This window comes from Eucyclogobius newberryi, unplaced genomic scaffold, assembly GCF_026437365.1.
Source record: "Eucyclogobius newberryi isolate DKJ021-1_F unplaced genomic scaffold, fEucNew1.0.hap1 SCAF_10, whole genome shotgun sequence".
In the NCBI taxonomy this organism is placed as follows: domain Eukaryota; kingdom Metazoa; phylum Chordata; class Actinopteri; order Gobiiformes; family Gobiidae; genus Eucyclogobius; species Eucyclogobius newberryi.
Window position 1 is genome coordinate 23,133,578 of NW_027315724.1, and position 24,572 is coordinate 23,158,149.

Genomic DNA, 24,572 nt, shown 5'->3' on the forward strand with positions numbered 1-24,572 from the left:
ACTGGTTGCCACAGAAACCTGCTGGCACAAAAGCAGATGGCTCCAGCGTGCAGCTTCTCTTCCACTTCTATCACTTTCAGTTTTTACTCTCTCGCCGCCTCCCCCAGCTCCACCGCAGAACAAGTCCAACGGAGGCAATAGAAAGACAAACAAACACAGCACTTCCCTGTTTTTAAGCTCGAACTAAAATAGCCTTTGCTTTGTCTTGGCTGAGAGTCTCCACACACTGAAAGATTAGCTGGAAATAGCCTCAAGTGCCAACTCTGAGGTCCAATTACAACAGTCCTGGTTAGAGAAGTTGTGCTTGATCATCCACTTAAAATCCCTCCTAAAAAATGTCATTACTGTAGAAGCAACTGAGTCCGAGGCCAAGCAGCCTGTCAGGACAGACATGTTCTCAAACGCTTTTAACCAAATATTGCTGTCATTTTACACCAAAGTACAAGCGGATTGTGCAATTGGCCAAAAGGTTGGCCAAAATCATGTTCAAACCATCAAGTCAGATGATATAAAATATATTTTCAGCTATCCTCTGACTATGAGACCATTAGTGATATGCATGTTTAAAAATGGAGGGGGGGGGGCTATTTAGGACGCTACAGTCCGTTTGTTAAAGTGTGTATCTGCAGCACACCACGTTTAAATACAGCAATACAGCAATTTATTCAAAGTAAAGTTTGATGGATTGGACCAAGTGTTTAGTCAATGTCCACTAACAAATATTAATAATAACGATTATAATAATTGTAATCATGAACATATCAATTTAAAGTTCATGCTGAAGCATCATATGTGTATATATGTATGTATATATACATGTTTAAAACAGTATTGATAATGTGGCTGGTTGTTTTTCTCTTCCTTTTTTCATTTGGAATCTAAATCAAAGTGCATCTATAGAAGGGCGACATTGCTGTCTTTGAGCAGTTAAAGACATGCAAATACAAAAGTCAAGGTTTTTTCCAACAGGGCTCCAGGTGCATGAGGTGATGTGACTTTCACACTGAACAATACAATACAGTGAGATGTGTTCAACCGTCAAAACAAAGTCACAGCAGAGACATCCAAGAATCCTACAGACTTTAAGCTAAAAAAAACTAGAACAATTTCTAGTAGCCCCCGTGAATAAAAAACAAAAATGAATAAGACATCTTTATATTTTGCCTCAACATATAAACTATAAACCAATAGCACTGTAAAAGTTTCTCAAGGTGAACGTAGTGAGACCTTGGAGGCGTTTACTCGCTGGCAGCCAGTTGCCCATATAAACTATTTTGATCAATTTGTGACCTTGACTGACCTCCACCTCCTCATCATTTGTAAAAGTTCCTACATTTATTCTTCCACAGAGTAGTTTGTGTGGCCGGCCTGTTTCGCTGCAGGCGTGGTGAAAGGAACCGTTCAGAAAGGTTGTGAATTTCTATGGAAAACAAGCAGTTTGCATTTTATATCCAGCTGTTAACACAATAGTTCACAGCTACTGACACAGATCAACACATTGTGTTAATGCAATAGAAACATTTCACACTCAATTTATATAATAATAGACCAGAGTCTCGATGCAGATTGAATACCACAATGATACTAAAAAAACACAAAACGATTGCATGATTTTAAAACCCTGTTGCATTAAATAGTTCTGATAAAGCTCAAGATCATTCTGAAACTGTTTAGGAAAGGCCAACATTTGTCCGGTTAAAGATTTTTTCTTGTATCAATAGATTTTTTGTATTAATACTTGCTCAAATTAGTATCTAGTTCGATACTAGTATTGATTAGTATCTGATTTTGAATACTTTGGTAACCCAGGAACTTATTACATTGTTTTAGCACGAGAACTATCTTGGCTAGTTATTTTGTTATTAATTGAATAGATTCTGGTTATTGGGTTCTGTGCTGTATTCCACAACAATATCACCAGAATAAAAAGGCTTACACAACTGCATAAACATACAAAAACTTGCCTTACATGAACACAGACACAACAGAACATGTCTATCAATATATAATGAATGCAATATAATTCTATTCAATTTTTTTATCGTTTTGTATTCTTATTTTAATGCATCTTTTCCTGTTTTATAAAGCACTCAGATTGACTTGCGCTCGACATTGTGCTCTACAAATAAACGTAATGCTCTGGGTGAAATGCACCTCGAGTGTTATAAATGAACTGCCCAAGTCATTTTGAATTCACAATGATTAGTCAGCAGCATCATTCCCGTTTTTGACCTCGCATGATTCACACTCATTTTTAGTCTGACGCGAGCACATGTCCAGAACAACACAAGCCGTACTGCTACTGCATACAAGTACAACACAATAATACCACTTGCAGTAACTTGAGCGAGTCTGCCGTCTTTGTGTCTTAACTGTAGAGACGGCTGCGTGTGAGGGGGAGACGCTTTCTTTTTTACACATCAAAAGATAAAGAAAATATGCGAGCGCCGCGTGCAACGCCTCAACAGGCACCATAATGACCTTGAGCAGGCTCATTCATAAAGGCGGGCTATATCTGAAAGAGAGAGGACAAAACAAACAACAAAACGCGATAGAATCTTTTGGGAAGGGGTGTGGAGGAAGGAGAGGAATAAATGAATTAAGCCAGATAAAGCCATGTTCCTATTGTACTCTGGAGACACGCTGCTGCGGGGTTTGCAGAAGAAAGCCCTTTTGGAAGCAACAGGGAAACCAAAAAGCCAACGCTAGACAGGATTATAAGAGAAGGAAAACATGGACTCTACTGGCAGCTGCAAGCACTCCCCAAAAAACTTAAGCCTATAAAACATCCATTTCAAACTATTTAACTGAAAAAGCACTGTAACAAAATGTGTCTCGCAGCAGGTTTGTCTCTAATCTCAGACACCACAATGATGTTTATGAATTGAACGTGTGCATTTTTACCGGCGCTACTGAAACGACCTAAATCAAACTCTTTGCAAAATCAAGAGCTGGACAGTTGTGAATATTGTCCAGGCAAATGACAGCACTGCTAAAAAAAAAAGGAGGATGGCAGTTGAAACACGAGCAGACATTGTTCACACAAGTGAATACCGCACTGTTTAACCGAGTCAAATATTCTGTCTTCTATTTAAGAGTCTATCCCGTCATCTTCCCATTAACAGAGCTGTCCGGGTGTCTGTTTGCACAAAGACGTGTTTACCTCCAGTCAGATTCCCATTTAGATCCCGTTTTGAGCGGAGGGGGGCGGGGCCGTGCACCTGTCATTGTCCTCAACAGACTGCAATTTCCTCATTATCACCTGAGTAAAGCGTTTTTGAAAAAAGGCACAGTTCACATTGTGCTGCCACGCAAAAAAAGGACTACCGTATTTTCAGGACTATAAGTCGCACCAGCAAAAAAGCACATATAAGTCGCACTGGAGTATAAGTCGCATTTTCGGGGGAAATTTATTTGATAAAATCCAAGACCAAGAACAGACATTTAATCTTGAAAGGCAATTTAAAAGAATAACAGATTAGAGAACATGGTGAATAGATGTACGTATGCTAACGCTAACACCTTCAGCTACATGACGCACAGACAACGAACTGCGGTAAGTGTCTGGTATGTTAATGTAACATATTAACAGTTATTCAGATAACTATAGCATAAAGAACATGCTAACAAGTTTACCAAAGCATCAGTATTACCCAAAATCACTAAATCCATTGAATTCTTCTTCCTCTGTGTCACTTCTAAACAATTCCACAAACTCGAGAGGTAGAGGAAGTGCAGATTCTTCTTCTGTGTCGCTTAGAGCCTAGAGCGCCCTCTTGTAGTTGTCAGTGTGAAAATAACAAATAATATCACAGATAAGTCGCCCTGGATTATAAATCGCACCCCGGCCAAAACTATGGAAAATGCGACTTATAGTCCAGAAAATACGGTATAAGTTGTTTGTATATTCTTTACTGGCATTTGAACTACTTAAATCAAATAAAATCTACTACAACCCACTGTTAGTTTTGACAAGAGATTTTATTTTAGTTTTAGTCTGACTCTTTTAACTAAAATGCATTTGTGTTTTAGTCAAGATTTAGCAGACAAAAATGCTAAACTAATTTAGTTGACCAAATCCATAAACGTTTTAGTCGACCGGAAAATAAATATTTTGAGTTTGATTTGAAATATAATAAATTGTATAGCATTGCTTCATGGGACACGCACCTTGAACGGTGAGTCTGTCCATGTTCTGTTTTGAACTCGGGATTGAAAAGTGGAACGAGGAATCCTTTCAATCATTTATGTTTTTAATTTTGAAAGATAATATTCAGTACCTTTAGTCAAAAATGTGTGTAACTTTAGGTCATTCTTACTTTGTATTTAGTTATTGTCAGCAAAAATATGACCTTGATGAATGTAACACTGCTACAGCCAAATCTCTTGATGTAGGAGAGTAGATTAAGGTCCACGGACAACCTGTAGCTACTGATGTGAAATGTAAGCACAAAATACATGGAAACCTGTTGAAGAACATTCATTGGGTTTGCTTACAGTAATCATCCACCTGCTCCACTAATAGACAACAGTCATTCAGACAGTGACGGTCATGTAACCTCAGAGCTTAAAACTATTACATATTACTCACATGAATTAAAAGAATTACGAAACGCCCAAGGAGTTTCAACATGCGGAGATGCAAAGCAGGACTTGGAGAGAAGTTTTACGGTTGTTGTTACAGTAAATGCTCAGAGTTCTTGGCGTCACAATTCTGTGAGTCTTTCTGGAGCTCATTAATATCAGTACCACAGCAGGAGTGGACCAGCGGACATTCAATAAAGTCTTTATAAGTCTAGTAAAGGCTTTCAAACTCCAGCGTGCTCATGCAACCACAGACCTGGTCAAATATGCAAGACATCATCTCTTAGAAGAAACATAGACTCAGCAAATTACTTTATGATAGTGAACGCTAACAATTTACAGAGTCAAAACTATGACAACAAATATTTTCAATTTTTTTTCAGCAATTGGACACTTTAGTTTAACCAAAATCACTATAAAACTGTCAACAATCGCCATCATGGTCCTGACCCAATGAGTAGTATCCACAGGCAAACCAAGCACATAAAAGCAAATGATTTATTCCTGTTGAGGTAACATATAGAGATGCAAGATATAGTATTACACTTGGAATGGCTGCACTTTGCAAGAATAAATGCAGATTTACCAACAACAAAATCTCAAATCTATTTACGGCCTAAAACCGGCCAACACTGTAGTTTACACCTCTACAAACATGTGTGATACATTTGAAAAACAAGATGATTAAAACCAGCTATAAACAAAGTATTTTATTTGTTTTGAGTCTTTACAGTTACTCATTTGGTCATCTACTACTCTTCATTAATGCAAAGTTAACGTACACATAAAATATCAACCCAAATATTAACCCCAGAATACTGTTCCATCACTCATTTGCTGAACTATAAGTCAATATAATAAGTAGTGTGACAGGTGTAGTCGACATGTTTGTCTCACAATAGTATACATCCATAAATCTGTATTGAAAAGATATTTACCACCAAGACAAACGCTATATTTTACAGGTGACCGCTCAGTTATCTTGTGTAATAAAACTAGTATTTCATTTTTCTGGCAAAGCAAGGGGGGACCTACACTTACATTAGTCTGAACGCAATACATTATCTGTCTGCCTCTCCGACTTGGCCTGATTGATGCGAGTAAACCACAAAGCAAGTACATCATTCTTCATAACACTTCACAAGTCCGTATGTATGTATTTATTTATCTCCAACAAGAGCCCACTGGGGAGACCACCGTCCATAGATCCACGCGGCGGGGGGGGACAAGCGCGGTGAGCAATGACTTTTCTGCGAGCTATGCGTCTACTGCAAAGGAAATTTATGCACACACCTGACAGTAACTGGAGGCAAATGATTCCACTTGTGCTTTGGCAGCGCTTTTCGTGATCCTCTGCTTCACGTGCTGACACAAGCTAGGACAAGTGATGCCTTCACGCCTGCAAGCCAAAGAAAACGCATGTATACATAATTATCTATGCAAATCATATCAAAGGGTCCTTTTTTGTGGGAGAAGTATCCAGTGGAAGTGTAGCGTGTAGCGCAAAGCCACCACTTCCTCTACAGGTGCGGGACAATACTGCAAACAAAAGGAGAAGGGGTTGTGCGCATGGCTCGTCAACATCTCATAACAGCCAACGATTTTAACGCACCCCCCCACGTCACAGTTGTCATGTGCGAGAGGCATTCATTACAGCCGCACACCCACAGTGGATGTGTAAATGAAACAAATGGAGTAACTGGCGCTATAATAGGAGAGCTTGTAGTAGCACAAAGACAGCTGGACCTGACTGGTGACAACACTCCCATTCAGCAACATGCCCTCTGAGAGTCCACAGCTCAGCATAGAACAACTCATGTCAGCAGCCCCCCACCAACACACATGTACTAGTGTTGTGGGGTGTACACGCATTCACATATATTATTCATCTGCCGAGAGCGCATGAAGCAATGGTCTCCGGTGGCACACATAAGACCTCCTTCATTTTAAAGCTTTGTGCATGTAAAAGTTTGTAGTGAATGTTTAATTAACATGTGATCTCTTTTAAGCCGGTTCCCAGCTTGAACAAAGAGAGCGTAGCATTGAGAACGGCACCTGGTCTGATCCTGAAAAATGTACTGGATTTAGGGCTGGGCGATATTGACAAAAATGTAGCTTCATATTTTTTCTGTCTTACACGTTTAGTTGAGGTTTAATCATCAAATGACAAATGTTAGACGTTTGTCAAATAAATCACAAAAAAACTAAATTAAACCTCTTATAACCATGTTCGAAAGATTCATAACTTGCATAACTTTTCATTTTTACTTTTACTCAGCTCTTTTTGTAGCATGTTGTATTATAAATGCAATACTTACATTTTATCTTTAATTATATCTTCAACATTGACAATATTATCTAAATTTCAATATAATGCCCACTTTTAACTGGATGTATGTACATGTATTTATAGATGTACAAAACGTAAATATGGTATTGACACGGTCCGATTTTCCCAGCCCTCAGAAGAACAATACAATCTTCCATCTTGTCACTTTTTGTCATGCATTATGATTAACATTTCTGTTAAATAAAAGCTCAGCGTTCTAATAGCCACTAGAATATAATACTACATATCTACTACATTGTAAAACACAGAGCTGCCTTACTATTATTTACAATAAGCACAATTTCGAATTGGCAAAGCAGAGGAAATGAAGTTCAATAACAATGTTATGTTGTACCCCTGATGTTTGGAAAAAGCAATTTGTAAAAGGAAATAGGGCAAAATGAAAAAAATACTCTGCATGACTGCAAAAAGAAGTCACTCATCACAAATACAAATGAGGCGAAAGTGAGGAGGAAATGAAGGCGTGTCTGTTAGGTGGACGCACAGGAGCTCTGGGGAGCTCAACATTGTCATATTTTCAATTTTCAATCGTATACAACCATGAACACACAATTTGCAGACATAGACTGTGGATTTGCCTCTTCTCTTACTCACTGGAGTCCTCTGTGAACTATCCACAGCATCTTTGCTAACAAGCCCATCCTGTCCACCCTCACACTGGGCTATAGTCCATCCTCCACGCAGTCTGTTTGCACAAAGCCAGACATACACTGTGGCACTATGCACAAACTATTACACCCAGAGCGTAACACTGAAGGCGTCTGGGGAAGAGAACAGACTGCGCAAGGCAAAATGTTTGACTTAAAACAAGAAAGGAAATCAACACAAATTGAACTGGCTCCACTATAAAAGTTGTCTAGATTTGAGGGCGTAAAAAGGGCGAACATTTTTTTTTAAAGCATTTTAAGCAAATACCCAAAGCAAAGAAGACGCCAGTTGTGTTTTTTAGTTAACATTGTTTGGACAATTACAACAGGAAACATGCCTCTTTTCATTTAATGTTTGGGGCAGAGTTAGTGAAACAATTTGAACGTTCAAACCCACAATAAATGATTTGAGTAACAACAATGATTTGCCTGATAAGCTCAGCACTTGGCAGTGTTTAGCTCTATGGCGTACATCCAAGTGCACATTAGCCAGTCATTTTAGATATCAAGATGGCATAAGGAAATTGGATGTGGGACTGTTTATTAATATGAATAGCTGGTGCAGAAGAGCATCAATACATCAGCAACATGCATTTAGAAGAAGTACAAATTCAATATACATTCCCATTACTCTGACGGACGCGTTCTGAATGCAGCGGTGCAAAAAGCATCCGCACTAGTCTTCTGAGATATGGAAAATGGCTGTGACTGAATTCATCTTTCATGACAATATATTCTCAAGTGGGTTTGATGTCGCTTGAGTGAAGAGGATGAGACAAGTTGAATGTCTGACCCCAACGGTGCAGAGCTGTGGTAGTGCAGTGGTAACTTTCTGGTTTAGATTAGATCTCCTTTTTATGATGGGTGAATCAATGCAAACGAATGTGTTATTTTGAACCCACTGTAGACAATAGCTGGAGTTAGGTTGTGCTACAATCGGGGGAGACACTGCAAAAGACAGTTTTGTTATTACAATGGAAGATTGTACAGCATCTGCACCATTTTTTTTTCTAACAAGTAAAGCTATTAAATCCCTTCATGCATGAACTAATGTGGTGCAGTGCAGGGATTCTGGGACTTGCATTGTTTTTACCTTACTAGCTGAAACAAAAGATGCAACCGAGACCATTTAAATATGTATGCAAGAACATACAGTGCGAGGCAAGCGACTGGCTGACACAAATAGGCGCACAAATAAGCATAATAGAAAGTTAGTCAATGAATGGTAGAGGGGGGGGCATGCAGGTTCAGGTGCTGTGTCGGTGGAAGATATGGCTTCTGTCCACCTCAGCAATTCTAAACACTGGCACTTATCTCAGCCCTCCACAGAAGGAGAGGTCATTCCTTTTCGCTGTTCATCTCGGCACAACCATCTTCTCCTGGACTCAATTCTACTCTAAACCTTTTTCTTCTTTCGCTCATTTATCTACTTCACACTTCGCTTTCATGCTTACTCTTCTTTTTTTTGTATATTTTTTTTCTCCCTCACCTCACCTTTCTTACTCCTCGTCGTTGCTGGGTGCTCTCAGTGGAACAGCCCATTCAGCAACTAAACAAAGCTGCCTGCAGCATCACACGTCGGCTAATCAAGCAGGACCAGAATGCAGCGCCGGTGTGATTTAGTCTAACAGCAGCGGGGTACGGAGACACGGGGAGAGGCTCACGGGGCAGGGTCTCAGCTCAGATTGTTTCCATTCTCTCTGTGATGACCCGGGTCGCATGGCTTCCTGTGGGCTGGGCCTGCTGATCGAGTGTACCTGGGCCTGCTAATCGAGTGTACCTGGGCCTGCTGATCGAGTGTACCTGGGCCTGCTGATCGAGTGTACCTGGGCCTGCTGATCGAGTGTACCTGGGCCTGCTGATCGAGTGTACCTGGGCCTGCTGATCGAGTGTACCTGGGCCTGATGATCGAGTGTACCTGGGCCTGCTGATCGAGTGTACCTGGGCCTGCTGATCGAGTGTACCTGGGCCTGCTGATCGAGTGTACCTGGGCCTGCTGATCGAGTGTACCTGGGCCGAGATCCTTCCTTGTTAAAAGAATCGTTGCTAATCACGTCGAGTCCTCTCCGTCCCACGCGTAAGCTGCAGTTTTTGTTGTGGCACTGTTAGCTAGGGGTCATAACATAAATGTGCTTCCAAGAGAAACTTCCAAGGACAGTTTACCCTTCATTATTGAAAATGAGGGCACAATACGAACAACTGTTAAAGATATAAGAGCCACTGTAGCTCGCTGGAATAGACTGCCGTGAGGTGACAGATACAAATCTTGAATAACTTTGCAAACACTGCTGTGATCTCTGAACCAGCTACATATTCAGACTTTTGATTGTCGTTTTGCTGCTGTCAAATAATAATGGCAATATATATTTAATGTTTTATAACTCAGGGCCATGAAGCTGAAGCAGCTATATAATTGGGTAGAGAAAACTGTGCTGGTAACAAGCTACCAGCACACACTCAACAATATGACGAAACACAATAGAGGTCAGCTGCAACTTCAGTCTGGACGGTGTACAGGAGTGAGCATGAGAAACGGAGAAAACGAAGACAAAACACAGAGCCGGCCGTGAAAGCTGACATCACAGGACAGATGTAAAGAGCACGTCAACAGCTCCGCACGGCTATATCCCAATCTCTAGAAGGAAATCTGTGTGTGCATATCACAACCAGACAAGAATGGCCGAATTAACCGCCCTCGTTTTTTGTGCCGCGACACTGCAATTCTCATCAAAGTGACACTCATAATATCAACATCCCATCATGTGGCGCTGTAAACAAGGCAATTACAACAGCAGCTGAAAGAGCTTTGGCATTTTAGTGAGCTTGGATCCTGGAGTTTTATGTGTCCTTCTCCAAATGGGGCACTAGACATTAAATTTATCCTAATGACAGAAAAGCATAAGGATGATGTAGTTTTATGTCAGACTATTCCCGCTTACTGATGCTCGTTTAGCCATTGGAATTCATGCGGTAAAACTAGCTTGGGAAACATTAAATTCATTTTGTGTTCCAGCTTTATAAAGTCAGGTTTAACCGTCCAGTGTAATGGCATTGTGTACAGAATCACAAATTTAGTTTAGTGTAACTTAACCCACTTATTATCCCCTGTTTCATTCAAACCAATGGATTTGATAGTTTAAAATGTGGGCTTTCTGTTACTCTGTTGTGGCCAGATAAAAACTGCAAGCTTCTTCTTATTCTGTCCTCAGGTAATCCCAACAAAGTCAACCCCTTGTTGTTATTGCACCTGTGAATATTCAGGAACCACTCGGAGTGTACACCCTTTTAAGCTGCTGTTTAAATAATCTGTCAGTTTCCTCTCTCCCTATGGCTTTTGTTTGCCAAGAGAAACCTGGACCGGTGTGCACAGAAAAGCAGTGCCAGCAAAGCTCTAATGAAAAACAAATCAGCATTCAAGATCCTGAATGTAAATGAGCAAAGTCAAACTCAGCATTAGTAACCTTTCTAATGGCTTGGAAGACATGTTTTCACAATTAAGCCACAAGTAGCTGTCATTATGCAGGCAAATAGTGGGCGCAAGGATTCAGGTGTAGACTCTATTCATGTGTTCTGGACGAAAGACAAAAGAAATATTAAAAGTTGAAATGAAAAACGCTTGAGTGAAGGAAGTGTGAACACACCAGAGGGGCTGGTGATGGGGCCAGCGGGGTTAGCGGCAGCATGGAGTAGAAGAGAGTGATTCCAGAATGGGATTTTGAGTCTTTTAACTACATTAGTTCCGCCTCTGTCCGGGTCTGTAGATTATGTCCAATTAAGCAGCTTAACATGGCTTAAAAGACACCACACAGAAAGCACAAGAGCCTTATCTGTCAACCTGTTCAAATGATTCTCCGCTTCTCGTTTTCTTCCCGTGACGCTCCAAACGTAAATTCTTTTTGCACGGCCTTTATGCTAGACAGATTAGAGGCTCTGACATGGGCGCACGAGCCGAAGAGTTAGCAGCTTTGGCAAAAGCGTAGAAGGGGGGACCAGGAGAGAGAGATGCTGCATGTGAGCCGAGCAGTTGGGAGGCAGAGGGAGGCAGAGGGATGCAGATGCTTCCTTTCAGGAGTCTGCAGCAGGAGACAGTCGATACAAATGGGTGGGGCTCTCCAAATACAAGGCCCAAAGAGATTTGAATCCATAGACACTATATTAAAAAGGTGTCTTAAGAAAACTGCAGAAAGACTGTTAATTGTGCAGCGTGCAGCCCGTAATTGTGAAATATGATGTTGTTGACAAGAGATTTTCAATGCGTTATAGAAAATTGCAGCAGATGCGAGATGAACTGTAACCTGTCAAACCATCTGTGCATTCCTTGCTAAAAAAGGTAAATTAGTACGCCTGATTTTTACAAAAGCCATACCTGCCGATTATGCAATTTTTACCATCCAGTGGTAGGGCAGTCTTGAATGACATCAGACACATGCGGATTTACATGAATGAGGCGGAGAAGGCTGTATTAAGTCGTAGTGGTAGTCTAGACTTTTTTCAGGATTCAATAAACAACATTCTTCAGCCCACACTGCTTCAGGTATAGACAGCTAGCCTGTTATCTGCTACCGGCACATTATCGACACATCTGCTTTGGCAAAACACTGATGGGCTGCTTTGAAAACCCACAAACAGCATCTTTAAAGGTATTAGAACAGGATCTGTCTGGCATTTGAGTGATTGAGTCAACATATGTAATGACAATAAAACCATTTAATGATAAAAAAAAAAACTAAAATATATATATATATATGATACAATATTAATTCCATTGTCTTAGTTGCAAAAGGTTTTTTTGTATATGTTTTAGACTCTGCATAGTCCATATAACAATCACAATTATCAAAATACGACCATAAATGTTTCTCATAGCAAACTAGTCACAATTAGTCGAGTAATCTTTGCAGCCCTCGTCTTTGCCTGTATTAAACTAGTACAAGAACAGATGTGGTATCAGAATTGGTACCGAGTCTCATGCCTTATCCTTGGTATCGATATAGAGATTGGAAATATTAGTATTGTGACAATGCTACCCCACAAGATGTATAAAAACTATGGGGATGTATAAACTCTTCGTAAAATCTAGCAAGCAGGTTGGATCGGACCTGAACTACATCTTACAATAACATAAATGCTTCGTCACAAATGTATCTCTGACCCATAAAAAAAGCAAAAAGCAGAAACATCTGACATTTGACCAAAGATTGGGCCAAAAACGTTGCTTTTTAAGACCTTGACAGAAAATGGTACGAAAGTGATCAGGAGATAAAGTGGAAGCCTGTGTTGTGAGGAAAGTGACTTGGAGAGGAGGGAGTGCTGAGGAGAGAAGTACCATCTGATAGAGGGGATTTGCTCTTCGCAGGAACAGTAATTTACTAAAGCCATTCTACACAGGCCCATCAGTGGCGATCTACTGACAGATTAGAACGACAAAACCTCATCCCTCGCTTTCTCTCCACCCAATCAGGGACGTGCAACAAACGCTGGGCAGAGGATGAAGAGAGGACGCCAGGAAGGAGGGAAGCAGGGGCTAAATTTCCTGTAACATCATGCAGCATTTTGGCCTTATAAACAAACTCAGTCATTTGCATTTACAAAGGATTGGAATAGAGTCAATAGTTGTTGCTGCTGTAGTTTCCAAGCCCTGGAATACAGCGACGCTGTTGCTGGGTCAGATTTGGCCTTTACAAACCAGCTTCTGCTCTTATTTCCTCTAATTGTGTAACTAAAAGAGTGTTTCTAGTGTTAAGACTCATCAAGTGGACTCTTGCTGTTACCGGTTGTGGAAGCTGTTTACCACTTTTGTATGATCGAGGAGAATGAACTAGAGGGGTTAAAACATAACATTCGAGCACAGACACCTCTGAAACAATTCAACGACTTGAGTGTGGGAAGATTAGGTAGAACATTCCAGCAGACGGGGATTGACATGGCAGTAAGAATGGCATATACAATGTAACTTTATTCTATACCATCTCATACAACGTCATCATTTTAAAGCAACTTTATGGTAACAACTCGTTCATATTTTTTCCTCTCATCCTAGAAAGAGTTTTAATCCAGATGGGCTTCCAGTATAAGATGACAAGAGTGTATCGATAGGTCTATGCAATGTGAGTGAAATGCCTTGCCAATTGACAGAACACCATGTACCGGGGTGAGGTTTGAACCGTTTACTAACCGGTTAGGAAAATATTTAACCCAGTGTTGCTTTGTCACTCCAATGAGTTAATACTAAAACTATATTCAAAAAAATAATATAAACTTAAATCCACCTTGGCTTGTTACTATTTCCCGAGTGTCCATTTTGCACAGACGTGTACAAAAAACAACCAGCTGCTCTTTTCCTCCAAATCTCTGCCATAGGGGCTTTCCATTCTCCCAATCTCACCAGACCGCCAGGGGCCCTCTGGAGCAGCTGACATCACCCACCCATGCTCCACTGTCCCCTTTGACCTCTGGAAAAGCTGATGTCCCCGCTCCAAAACTGCACACGAAGGAGTTGCGCAATTTCCAAGAATCTGATGCATTTTGGACAAACACTGACCGATTGGGACACAAAAATTATACTTCTACATAGCCGAGCGGTTCCATGTTCCAAAACAGCAGCTAAACATAGACAACAACTTTGATGAGCCTAAACAAGAGAAAACATTGGTTTACATGGAAAGCCAGACTTATCTTTAGTTCCATGTTGCAATAGCGTTTGCACATGGTCTGACATTGTTTGACTTTGTGCAATGCTTGCGCAGTGGTTCAAGGGCAGGTTAAACTGGTCCACGGCAGTTGTTGGTCTGTCGAGTTTCATCGCGCACAACAACAAGGAATGTGATGCCATAGAAACAGGATCAAAACGGAATATGAAATCTATGTCAAACCTACAGATTCCCCGTTTCACAGAATCTCTCCCTTTTCTCCCTCATGTCAGTTCTTGCGGCTGGCGTATGATGTCAGTCTCGCGCACACAATTACATATGTACACAGCGGGGGGCAGAAATAATAGGAGCATCAGCTTTCCAAGGGCTGTGTTGGTGTCAATTTGGGCAAAGGTTTGACACAGAACTCATACAGAGAAACTAATAGGCAATTCCCTGACATTCGCCATGTAACTGAAGACAAACGTCATCTTAATTTAAAACATTTAATTAAATAAAACCCATGTTTGTGAATCCCATCATTTTATAGGGATCAAACTACTCCACAAGACCACGGCCGTGACACACTTTTGGTACAATACTGGTAGAAAGTAGAAACCCATTAGAATGTACGAACTATCGTGGCAATTCAAAAGAGCAACTGAAACAACATGTTTGCGCATTCACCATAACCGATGTAAAGAGAGCAGGTAGTTCGTCTTTCGCAGCCATCAACGATTGCGTTGCTTTTTAAGAAGCACTTTGTGTTCCCGAAGAGGAACTCGCTCTCCAAAGAGGATCAATAAATGGAGGCAGCAGTTATTTGAAAAAGTAGCCATCATTGAGCCAAAATGTGAGCTCCAAAAGATGTACACTCCAACAGGCCCGACTCGCCCTGACCTGACAAACCACATTCTCCCTCATTGGGTAAATGGGCCGGGCATTCCCACTACTGTGACTAATTCAAGAGTATTGTGGTGAGCTTGTCCTCTCGACGGCCAATCCTTAAAACCAAAACTCCTCTGGCATGTTTACATTCTTTAGCCATGTTTCTGGTACTTTTATCTGTGCAGTGTGACGTTCAGCGCAGTCACAGCATCTAAAAGCAGCTAGAGCAAAGGTTGTGCTAGCATGCTAAGTGATGAATCATTACTGGAAGTGAAGCACCGAAAAACAGAAGTAAACCGATTTAAAAAGACAAACCCTGACAATTGAATGTACAAACAATTCAGAAAAATCCACAGAGCAGTTGCAAAATCACGTAAAAACAAGCAACACAAAACATTGCATTAATACAGGTGCTGCCCATCACAAACAATGTGGCTGGACTGAATAGACACTACATTTTTACTTCTGCACAATTGGCACACTGTAATCCTCACTCACTGTTCACTCACTGCTCTATTAGTGAATACAACTAATCTGCTCTAACCTTAATAATTTCTCAGCCCCAGTTGAAGTTGATTGCTTCTAAAATATAAACCTTACAGAAATGTATTCTTGGGTAATGTCCATAAGGTGATGAATGAACCGGTAGGTCCATTTCTCCACCAACCCAACTGGAATGTTACAAAATGGTGGATCCTCAGGAGCTACAGAACTGCAGCAGGAAATGAACTCTGACATAAGAGCTATGGACCTTGGGGCCCCCACTGCATCCTGGGAAATAATGGCACTGAAAAGAGAAACAACCCATGTCAACTCCTGAAAACACAATCCTCTAGAATAAAGCACAGGTCTATCCCTAAAGCAGTTGTGTGCGTTTGCTCTGAAGGTGATTCATCCCTGATAATATTTGGTCATAACATAAGTGCTGTTTGCACAACACAAAGATTTTGAGTAACAAGGTCATAAGCAGAGTCTGACACTCTAAAGACTAACAGACGTCTCCACTCATTCACTTCACACATTTGGATTTGGAAACTACAGAGGAAAATGACACCGTTGCCATGGCTCTGGGTGTGCCTCTTCCGCCCCTGAGATGCCTCTGCTGCACACACACTCTTTTATGGCCATTTCCCAGTGAGACAATGGCATGGACATCATTAGCTAAGTGGTGTGAGAATGACAGCGGTGATGCTCGCTGTGATCAATAGGAGCTGGGCCTGGCGTCCTGCAGCTGGGCAGTGCTTACTCATCAGCCCTGGACTCAGACTAGAGCGAGCCTGATAAGAGATGTGACGCCGTGGCACCATCGGCCCCTGGAATAACAAATGACCACGAGCAGCCTTATCGCCTCACCTTAAAGACAATATGACGTCCACAGTCAGGCAGCACAGGGGAGAGGGGACGCCAGGTCAGGCCCATCAGAAGTGTATGGAATTTACCTGCCCTATAACCTCAAATGACAAGCATCCATAGCAGATGGTTAAGGATTAAAGCCACGTTTGCCATTTCTCACTCAGCACCCTAAAATGGATATTGAATAGTCACCTAGACACTTGTGACTTTTTTTTAAAGGCATTTATTGTAATAAGTAAGCTATTTTCCAAAGTAGCAACAACTAATGTTCTGAAACTAAACATGCAACAACATACGCCTTACCACTGGCTATCTTAGAATCCAGGACAACTAATAACATTTGCATTGGCTTTGGGCAAAACAGTTTGTTTTGTGACTTCCTGGTTGCATTCTGGACAGACGTGTCCACTGGAGATGGCACAGGCCAACTCAGAGGTGGCTCCATCGCCCTGAAGTGGCATCTCACACAAACATCTAATGACAAGGTGGTGCACTTCCTGTGTCCTTGACCACAGCTGACAGTAACATCTCAGCGCCGTGGTGTTGGACGGGTGAGTGAGGGATAGAGGAGTCCCAAACAAACAGGAGAGGAGGATGCAGACGAACAGACAAGGGGAAGTGAGTATTTTGGCTAAATGGATAGGGCTTAGAGCAGTTTGCAAATTGTGATAAGTTTGAAGGTCTTAGGTTGTGTGTCGGCTGTTTCTCATCATCTCCCCGTTCATCACACTCTTCAGGTGCCAATTGGACCTGCCAGCTTCAATTAGAGGACCACCCTTCCACCTTCTCAGTCTCTCATTCTCCGTTCAATCCTGCAAAAGACACTTTCCATCAAGTTGTCAGAATCCGTATGCATCAGACGTCAGGATAAATAAACAGCGGTAAAGGGTAATCCAGATGGAGCACTCTGCCCCTGTACTGTCACTGTGCATTTACATCTGAACTGCCTCATCATTTTAAACAGCAACTCATTATTAGCCAGCACATTTATTGTACTTCAGCTAAATCTTGTATTTAATAGCTAATAAATGAACAAATACTTGATTGGTGCTAGAATTGCATCTCCAACAAAGGATGGAGTCTGCTTAACACTGATCCTTTACCAGTTGAGCAAGTTAACCAAATCTAAACATGACTAAACAAATTGCAACATGCTTTACCCAACGGAAAGAAAACATTGAGCAGTGAGTAAACATTTCTTTCATTACTGCCGGCTGGTCACTGTCCAAAATACAAGCCGGCATCGTAGGAGGACTTCCTACAGGAAACCGAGGGGCGCGGAGAAGGAGAATCTCCAAAGCCAGGCAAAAACATGGTGGGGAATTCTTCCAACTGACGCCCAATTTAGATCAGTGGTTTCCAATCTTTTTTGTGGAGTACACCCTAAGCTTTGTCTCATGCTGTCCCTCAACTAGTGAAATTGTGATTCCTAATTGAATATGAATCTGTACTAGTATATTATCAATTATCACTATTGTATTTTCTTGTTTAAAACTATATTGAAGTCCAATTCATCCTACAAAAACATTCTTAAAATGTCCCATTACACACATTTTATATTAAGCAATCGCACCGTAGCCCTGGTTAGGAAACTACAATGTCTAGGCCAGACCTGTGTTAGTGCTTAAGGTTAGGTTTTGTAAATCTGTGCAAACTACAAACTTAAATGAGGATAGAACAGACAAATGTTGTTATGAATTGTCCTAAACTCCGAGGACTAGCCTCATTTCATTGGCTGTGACTCAATCATAACATCTTATCTACGGACATGCTGACTCATGGAATTCAGCCGTGGCCAATCGGGGAGCAGCAGAGTAACTTCTGGCTGTCATTGATTGGTTGATCTCTGAACAGCACTGAAAGGGCACATACCAGGAACACAGCCTGCAGCACAAACTGGCGGCAGGTCCAGGTTTGCTTGCACTTTTTCCTTTCCTCTCTCATCCCTCAGGGCTTTTGTTTGTCTGTTTAATACTCTGCACTAGTGTTTCATGTTCCAAGATTTTTTTGTGCCAGTTCCTCCTCTGCGTCCAAATGACCAAAGAGCCCATTAGTTTTGCCCCTCTCTGGTGTAATTGTATCTGCACTAGCCAAGGCAAGCTGTTCACGTCCAGAGGTCATCGCTCCTGTGCGGTTTACCTCCTGGTCCTTCATCTCCATGGTCACCGCGCTTTCAATTGCCATCTTTCTCTTTTGGTAACGAATCCAAAAGGGCCTTGTAGAAGACAAAGCCCCCAAAGCCACAATTTAAGCCTTTAATCATAACCAAAGCTTTAACTTTACACAACCATTTCCCACTGAATCAATTTGTATTGAAAAACCAATACACTAGAATGGATTGGAGGAGAGTGAGGGCAAACGCAATCTTATTTAAAAAGGGTAATTTTGAACATGCACATTTGTCCTAGAGTAATTGTAATATTTGATCTACTTTTAGACTCTGGGGATATACTTGGCACATTCGTCATATCAGATTAGGGTTTGTTCCCTCATACATAATTCCATCATTCGGGATAAAGAGTTCATCTGGCTCCATAACAGAATAAGGGCCTGTCTATCTCTCACACTGTCCCCATCTGCAAATCAGTAACAAGTGGGCCGGCCCAAACAGCACGCAGTGAAGGGGGATCTTAGTTCAGCCCGAGCGAGCCACACTTTCTAATGGAAATTCAGATACAATCATCCCAGAATGCACTTCTCTCTGCCTAATAAATCGACCACTAGAACAAGGCGACCATTGAGAGGAGAGCGACTGTAATCTGGTCCAACAAACTCCAAAGCTGCCCGCTATAATTAGCTCCTTTCTCCAACACACACATGCTAACAACGACTCACAAGTAGCGCCACAGTTAGTATTCCGGGATCGGGGAGATTTTTTTTCCACGGAGTTCCCCCCGGCGTTGACAGGTACAGCGGCAGTCGACACTTTCATTCATCGACACAGCAGTCTGGGGCAATAAAAGCAGGAGCCGACACAGGAAATAACACCGTACAAGACAGCGCACATTTAATTTGAGTGGCGTCGGAGGCCAAAAACACATCAAAATAAACCACTCAGAGCCACGGATGAGATTACCGATTTAGGGAATTTAACACCAAATTAAAATGACTCATCAAATTAATTATTCAAGTGAAAAATGACAAACTAAACGTCACAAGCAAGGCCTTATTCAAATCCAAATACATCTGGTCAGTGGACCTGGAACACCACATAACACATATTGTGAGAGAAAAGTCCCTGCTTGGGGTTTTTTGCTGCATGTCCCCCCCCCCCCGGGTTTCCCCTGTTGTGCTTTTTCTTTCCTTTCAGCTCTTCCCTTTCTAGTAAAAGCAATATAAAAAAATAAAGACATATTGATTCGATGTGGCTTTTATGTCAGAGGTCCCATTCACTGCGAGTCACTCCTTGCAGTTTGATTACAAAGTCACAAAAACAAGTATAGAAATCCAAAAATAGTTGGGTCATGCAAAATCAGATTCCGTTTCCCATTATGACAAAGTGTTACCGCATCGCCACAACAACCAACATAGTGAATCACTCGTCAGTCTGAGCATGTACAGTCGAGTTTCCACCCAACACTTGAACTCACTGTTTATATCTTGCTATATGGGGCAGAAGCTCTCATCACTGCTCTACATCCCGTGGAGTAAAGCCAGCCGTCGTCTAATCCCGGACACATGCCCTAGTCCAGAGGATCCAGCAGGGCGACACGCAGCGAGACTGAATTTATTCAAATATTGAGTATTTGAATGCTGCTGGCAGTTGCTTGGGTAAATGAGTGATTAGGGTCTAAAGAGTGTTCCTGGAGAAGTGTGACTGTGCAGCAAAGGTCTCAATCAAGCAAAGGACACAAGTGCGGATGTCGGGATTTCATATTTGAGAAGAAACATCGCAATTTAACGATTATGACCAAAACTACAATGAAATCTTATATTTTCTTGTTTTCTAACACATTACAGCTCCTCGATATCTGACCCGCTTTAAGAAATCCAACTTGCTGATTGATTAATTAGACGTAAAAAGCAAGATTTTAAAAAAGCACTTTACATTTACTTTTTTGAGGAAAAGCTGAGCAGAAAGGAAAGTCAGATTTAATTTCATTAAACTAAAAAAAATACCTAATTTAGCTTGGAAACTGTCACTTTTCTACAAACTGAATTCAAAAAGAAACTCTGTGCGATTATTTTGTGCCCTAAATAATCATGATTATCGATGAGCATAATAATAATCCTGACATCGCTTTACACAAGCGCTGACAGCTGCCAATACCATTACCTGATAGCACAGAGACCATCAGAGGTGTCTTTCCATTACATTCTTTCTAATTATTTTAATCAGGGACATGACATTGGAACTGTCAAGAGTGGAAGCACCGTGGGAGAGGTTATGAGTCAGATTTGACACTTCACAAGGACGTACTCGAACAGCCACATGGACATTTCAACTTCTGTGGACTGCTCACAATATTACAACAAAAAGAAAGAAAAGACAAGCTGAGGTTCTTCTGCGTTAAAGTCACAACTAAAATGTCCATTTCAGGGGAAGATCTGTGTCGTACAATAAAACAGGTAGAGTGGAAAAGTCCAGTTAAGGCACTCTGACAAATAGGGAGTGGCTGCGGTGCACTGGACCTTGCAGATCAAGTTATGACACACACCACTCAATTGATTATTAATTCCCAGGGTTAATAATGACTCGTTTTATAGGCACGTAATGGGATTCTTAGAGTGAGCTTTAGCTCCCTCAAAAAAATATTGTCCTTATCACTGTCAAATCGCAGTAGAAACACAACACTGCCTAAACTGTTGTGCATAAACTCACACAGCACAAGTATAAAACGAGTTGAAATCATCACCATTTGCGAGCTAAAAGTATTCCCCTTTACTATAACCATTAGGGCCATTAAAATCAACATGACGAATCCAGGAGTAGAAGAAGCACCCAATGCATTCCATGTGATCAGTTTAGTTTGGCCCTTTCTCCTCTTTAAACTCCATGTTTTAACCGAGCACATTTCAAACCAGAGCCTTCCAACACAGCGCCATATACAACACACCTATGCGTCACCATTTCAATTATTGCCGCTGTAAAACTATTATTTCTGCAAATCTCACGAGCCCCAGGGGGAAACGAGTCGACTCCCAGTTTCTTCTTGTTATTCGTGGAAATGTAGTCGGGGGGCTGTAGTGGAAGGAAGGAAAGACAAGCCACTAAAACAAACGCCCCAGCATGTGTTTTTTTTTTTTTTTATTTTATTCTAGGGCTTGCATAAACCTACAATGAGCGTTTCCATGGCTATGATGTGTCGTAAAGGCAAAGGGTCGCGTACATACCGTAGCATTCCTCGCCGTGTCCAGCCCTGGTCCACTCGTGTGCCTCTTCTTCTTCTTCTCTGGATAAGACACGCAAAACAGACGCACTTCCCCGCAAAGCCTCGCATTGACCACAGTGTTTCTCAAAATCTGTCCATTACTCTCTCTCTCTCTCTCTCTTGCGTGTAAAGTTTTTGCAAGAGGACAACAACAACCCTCGCCCCTCGTTGTTGGGGGAGAAAAAACAAGTATTATTCTCGCACGATGCTGTGTTCAAACTCTGCTCGACGCGGCTGGGATCGTTTGCCTTGTTGAGAAGAGAAAAAAGAAAAAAGGAGGGAGGCGTTGTTTTTTTTTTGTGTGTGTGCAAAGCGCTGTTTCAGTATGTTTTTCCTCCTCCGCCTCTTTGCTTCACCACCACGTTGTTTTTTGGACCAATTATTTCCTTTGTTGTGTCAAGAAATGTAACAGTCCCGCACGCGACACGACGCGCTACACTGTCGCCGAGAGAGAGCGGAAGACGCACGCGCGCGCTTTCACTCGGCCGCCGCGTCTCGCCCCCGAAAAAATGTTTGTCCTTTCCTCGATAATGTGAAGCGCAACGTGTGACGGCGTGGAGAGAGCTGGCTGGGTTTTTTTCAGCTTCCCAATAATGGCGGACGTTCTCCCGAATCCAGCGTCTGCCTCCCGTCCACACCACGCGCGCTCACGCACACGAACACACGCGCTGAGAGTCTCACCCAGCGGTTCAGCGACACAATTACAGCGCATTACGCACATGTTTGTTTGTCAATGTGGATGCTTTTGTTTCATATATTACAGGCAATGTCTGTGTAAATTCATGGAAATACTGATTGTTTGTTTGTTTGTTTGTTTGTTTGTTTGTTTGTTTTTCTGCCAGGCCTAACTGTCACCTGCTTCTTTACACTTCACTGTCATTGGTTATATCCGCCTGTCACTCTCAGAGGCTGACCAATAGGAGGAGAGGGCAATAAATATAAGGCCACAGGATCTACACGTTGAATGGGTCAAAGCCATGTAATTGTCTATGTGTTGTCTATGTGTATCATGTGCAATACTGTCATATTCATGTGCAATACTGTCAGTCATGTGCAATACTGTCATATTCATGTGCAATACTGTCAGTCATATGCAATACTGTCATATTCATGTGGAATACTGTCAGTCATGTGCAATACTGTCAGTCATGTGCAATACTGTCATATTCATGTGCAATACTGTCAGTCATGTGCAATACTGTCAGTCATGTGCAATACTGTCAGTCATATGCAATACTGTCATATTCATGTGCAATACTGTCAGTCATGTGCAATACTGTCAGTCATGTGCAATACTGTCATATTCATGTGCAATACTGTCAGTCATATGCAATACTGTCATATTCATGTGGAATACTGTCAGTCATGTGCAATAATGTCAGTCATGTGCAATACTGTCATATTCATGTGCAATACTGTCAGTCATGTGCAATACTGTCAGTCATATGCAATACTGTCATATTCATGTGCAATACTGTCAGTCATGTGCAATACTGTCAGTCATGTGCAATACTGTCATATTCATGTGCAATACTGTCAGCCATGTGCAATACTGTCATATTCATGTGCAATACTGTCAGTCATTTGCAATACTGTCATATTCATGTGCAATACTGTCATATTCGTGTGCAATACTGTCAGTCATGTGCAATACTGTGACATAACGTCGATCGTCCTGGTGCACTGTAAATGAGTGTTACTATTGTTATTATTATTTTGTTTTTATTAAGAGTATAAGAGTTTTTTAATAAGAGTTTTCTACAAGAGTGTTTTTTGCTTTTTATTATTTACTTCTGTACCTACTCTGTGTTGCAACACTGGAATTTCCCCATCGTGGGACAAATAAAGGCTTGTCTTATCTTGTTTGATGTGGACATCGGGAAGAATAGTGTCTGCGGTAATAACAAGAACAAATAATTAAGACGATCGTGCTTTTGCAAAGTCCACAGTCTAAAATGAAAAGAGTGTTTTAACTTTTGAATTGTTGTGATTAAACTAAACTCGCTGGGCTCTGTGTATATAAACCTCGACATCCAATGCTGCTGCGTGTGCACAGTAATTCTGCAAGAGCTCAAGCCACAGCTTTGTTTAGCCGTTTTTATTAATGTTTGTGTTCCTCCCAGTCTTAATGCTATAGATGCTTATCGTCATGTTTAATGGCCACAAAGAGCTACAACAGCACCACAGGCTACAGCACTGCATTGCTTCTACAGACGCACAATAGAATGCTTCGGGCCTTCGTGCTTGTAATTAAGTGGCTTTATTTTGGTCAATTTATCCTCTTGGCCTCGGGTCTTTACACACACTTCATTGAAACTGTGCTCTATTACTTTTGCATCTATTTATTTTTTGTAAACTTTGTGTAATTGAGGCAAGACATCATATATGTTATAGATTGTGGTGGATTGCACTATATGTCACCTGAGAAAATATCTTGGGTCAAATTGAATATTGTTGGGAATGTGAATCAATACTCATAAATAAATAACTGTGAATTAGTCAGAATATTGAATTTGACAATGCACCACCACTGTGTTTAACGGTATGAACGTTATCTTTTTCACCCACTCATTTCCCTTTTGCGAACTCTATTTACAATAAAGAAATAAATTGGATGGTTACTTTAGAAAACAATAATGCGTGGTGTGTGAAAGTGCATTCTGAATATATAGGTTATTTAATCAGAGTATAAACCTTTTACAAAGCTGTCTGAAGACTGGATAAGACCAGTTTAAATATTACCCTTTAT

At 41.3% G+C, this 24,572-nt stretch overlaps 2 protein-coding genes across 2 annotated transcripts in view; both read right to left on the reverse strand.

Moving 5' to 3' along the window:
- arhgap35a (Rho GTPase activating protein 35a) overlaps positions 1-21,859 on the reverse strand; it is a 48,493-nt gene extending 26,634 nt beyond the window's left edge. Inside the window, exon 1 of the mRNA XM_072463657.1 lies at positions 21,786-21,859. The gene's annotated coding sequence lies outside the window, so the exon portion shown is untranslated. The remainder of the gene's footprint in view (positions 1-21,785) is intronic.
- The window catches only part of npas1 (neuronal PAS domain protein 1), a 113,225-nt gene extending 91,280 nt beyond the window's left edge, over positions 1-21,945 (reverse strand). The window contains exon 1 of the mRNA XM_072463691.1: positions 21,926-21,945. The gene's annotated coding sequence lies outside the window, so the exon portion shown is untranslated. The remainder of the gene's footprint in view (positions 1-21,925) is intronic.
- Between the last annotated feature and the right edge of the window lie 2,627 nt (positions 21,946-24,572).